General features: G+C 46.2%; 1 long non-coding RNA gene across 1 annotated transcript; it reads right to left on the bottom strand.

The window, feature by feature from the left end:
* Positions 1-984: 984 nt before the first annotated feature.
* Positions 985-3076, bottom strand: LOC148143545 (uncharacterized). Its single transcript, XR_015751261.1, has 2 exons — positions 2924-3076; positions 985-2354 (listed from the first exon to the last, which is right to left on the bottom strand). It is a non-coding gene; the product is annotated as an uncharacterized LOC148143545 (long non-coding RNA).
* Between the last annotated feature and the right edge of the window lie 560 nt (positions 3077-3636).

Below are 3636 nucleotides of genomic sequence, written 5' to 3'. Positions count from 1 at the left end.
TTGTGTCCTCCACAACCACCTGATGAAGGAGCGGCGTTCCAAAAGCTAGTGCTTCCAATTAAACCTATTGGACTATAACCTGATGTTGTGTGATTTTTAACCTTGTACACCCCAGTCCAACATCAGCATCTCCAAACCATCACACTTTACCAAGCATGCAAACAAGCACTCTCTTATGCACACACACACAAAGTCTATAGGGTGAATTTGGATTTTCAGAATTATATTTGCAGATACATTCAGTTTTCCTCAAAAGGTGTGCAATCTGCAGGCAGTCAAGCCTTTCATATTTTATAAATCCCTACTTTGAAAATACAACCAGTCTAACTCAAGATTGGGATACAGACAGACTCAAACCTTACACCTTTAATGCTTTGACTGAGCTGAGATGTCACCTCTTTTTATAAAACCTGAAGTTATCTGAGAATGTGTCTTAAAACTAGTTCTGGGATTTACATATTAATGAACAGAAACCTTCAACCCATTCTAAAAGAAGAAAGACTTAACAGCAATCTAAGTTGGTTCAATATATCATTTCAATTGCATGACACTAATCTTTTGCTATACATTCTGTGCCTTATGATCCTGCTCCACAGCTACCTGACGAAGGAGCAGTGTTCCGAAAGCTAGTCCTTCCAAATAAACCTATTGGACTATAACCTGGTGTTGTGTGATTTTTAGTTTCTAGTGAACACAGCCCACACGTTCCCGCTGCAGGCAGTAAACTTTACAATGCAGATGAAACAACACAGTATGTGCAGAGATGACAGACTTAACAGTTTCTAACAATACTAGCTACTATTTCACTGCTCCTTCTGATACATAACATTGGAAACTTAGTGTTAGAGGCTGAAAGAAATTACCAGCTTTAAAACAAAAACGTGTTGGACCTCATAGATATCAGTGTCTGAGTCTGATGGTAAGTTCAGGTCACCTTAATTGTGACCCAACTTCGGTACTGCTTCAGATCTCCCCAGCAAAAAGGCATATGAAAACCAATTTATTTCATTTTAAAACAGCTCATGGTCAAAGTGTACACACTCCCCATCCCCACTTTCTTTACTATTGGTCAGCACAGACGTGTCCCTTTGTAATTGGATCCTTGGTACAGCCTTAACCCAGAGGAAGTATTGCCTCACTCAGCAATTTCAACCTACGGTCTGTATCCAAGTAAATTTCTCCCCACCTATTTTCCAGGAATGAGGGAGCGTAGTCAAGAGTCCACCATATTGCTGGGGTCTGGAGTCACGTGTAGGTCAGATCAGGTAAAGGATGCAGCTGGGATGACTGAGTGAATCCTTTCCCACAACGGCAGTTGCCCTCCCTCAAAAGGACATGAGTGAATCAGATGGGGGGTTTCTGTTGCCCTGAAAACGGTTTCATCGTTAGATTCTGAACTCCAGATTTCTGACCAAATTCCAATTCTGTCATCTGCCACAGCAGGATTCAAACCTGTGAGTTCCCAGAACTGGGTTGATTGTCCAGTTGCTAATGGTACTCGGCCGTTGTCCTTTCGATCCCCCTGCAATGGCACATGAATTCACTGGTGTCTCCACAGGTGGGAGGAGCCGGAGAAGCCTTCCCGCGCTGAGAGCGGGGGAGTGAGCTGTCTCCAGCATGGAGCAGCTGGTGGGTGAGCAGGCCAGAAGAATCAATGAATTCCTTCTCACACTCAGAGCAGGTGAATGGCATCTTCCCTGTGTGGCCCCGCTCATGTTGCTGTACATTGCCCACAAGCCCTTCCTGCACACAGGGCATGTGAATGGCCTCTCTCCCGTGAGGACCTGCTGGTGGATCCGGAGTGTAGATGACTGCACGAACCCCCTCTCGCACATGGGGTATGTGAATGGCTTCTCTCCTGTGTGGACCCGCTGGTGCACACAGGTTGTCCATCCAACTGAATCCCTGCCCGCACATGGAGCAGGTGAATGGCCACTCCCTGGTGTGAATGCGTCTGTGAGTTTCTAGCACCAAAGAGGAAGGGAACCCTTTCTCACAATACTCACATCTCCACAGTTTCCCCATAGGGAGAGCTTTCCATGTTTCGCTCTGGATTTGAAATTACAGACAAAATGTGTTCACAGTCTCTCCCCACCCTGAATGGTTAGATTTTTATCCCCCAAGCTGAGTAATTAGGTTGAAGCAGTTTTCACAGTCAGCGCACTGAATCTCCCTCAGTTGTGTGTCTCAGTATTCTTCCTGCCACACCAGTATCCAAAATCGCTCTGAAGCAAACAAAAGCAAACGTTTCTTCTCGATTTGAACAGTTGCTGATATTCAAGTCCCAATGAATCAAGTGTCTCTGTCAGAAGTTGTTGTGTCATTTGCTTTCAGATTTCTTTCCGCGTGTCTTCCTGCAAAAGAAATTCACAAAATATGTGATTAATGTCACTACAGTTAAATAAACATAACACAGGCGGCAATTCCTGTAGATTGCCAGATGCCTGCTGATCACATATTATCCAGGACACAGAAACCTGAATACCCTCATGCAGCCAGATAGCCTTGTGTGTCTTTGGAGGAAAACTTCATTTAGGTAACAATTAGCTTGATCTAGCTGCCTCCAAAGGTGCTGGAAATGAAGCTGAATCAGGGACATGATAATGAAATGTCAAGGTTGCTTGAGAAAAGAAAACCAGTAAATTTGCTGAATAACTTCCTGCTGTCCAAGCTTGCCACAAGTTTGGAATTCTCCTCCGGAAATGACGGTTGATGGGGCCCTCACCAAGATGGCCACCAAGGCGCTCACCCAAGACAGCGCCTTACCCTGACAAAGATGGCGGCAGGTTGCACCGGCAACCCGAGAGGTCCCTTCCCAATGAAGTAAACACTGGGGCTGTGGGTTTTATTCCGAGGCTTTAGGCCTCGCCCTAGGAGTTTATAAACTCCCCAGTCTCCCTCCTCCCGCGGTTCCCAATCCTACCCTGTCTCACTGTCTCCTCTCCCCGGGGGCAGGAGCCAGGTCTTGGCCCTCGGGCCTGGCGACCTCCCCGGGATGTTCCTGAAACCTGGTCCTGTTCTGAAGGAGGATCCCGGGACCCGAAACACCTCCTCACATTCCTCCCGACACGAGCTGCCGGACCTGCTCAGCTTTTCCAGCGGCTCCTGTTCTTGTTCCTTCAGTCACCGGCGCCATTCCTCTCCCACACTCAATAACACTGCCTTTGTCCTGCTTCAGGACCTATACTGCGCATGCGCCGGTTCTCAAGGGGTGGGGTCCGAGCCCGTGACGTCACTACGCGTGCAGCGGGCGTGGCTACATGGGTCATCCAACCAATCGGAGACAACGGGCGGGGAGATCGTGTTCCTTGCCCCAAGACAACTGAAAGGTGCGGGTTTTTTTAAGTTTTAACGGAGACTATTTTTGAATTTTTCAGTCTTTTTCGAAATATTATTCCAGACCTCTGGAAGGCTCAAACATTGGAAAACTTTCAAATATAATCAAAGGGATACTAACAAATGAATAAAGGTAAATTACGAAAGAAACCGAGCACAAAATATCAAAAAGTGTAGCAAAAGCTTCTGTTGGTACGGTAAAGGGAACAGAGTCACTAAGGTAAATGTTGGTCCCTTGTGTTAGAAACAAAATTCAATAAAATATAGTCGACACCACCAAAACTGGAAACAAGAAAATGT

Source organism: Chiloscyllium plagiosum, unplaced genomic scaffold (genome assembly GCF_037043375.1).
Source record: "Chiloscyllium plagiosum isolate Xiang-an unplaced genomic scaffold, Cpla_swu_hap1 HiC_scaffold_27, whole genome shotgun sequence".
Taxonomy (NCBI): Eukaryota; Metazoa; Chordata; class Chondrichthyes; order Orectolobiformes; family Hemiscylliidae; genus Chiloscyllium; species Chiloscyllium plagiosum.
The sequence above is the reverse complement of the archived record's forward strand: the minus strand, read 5'-3'. Positions and strand labels throughout refer to the sequence as shown.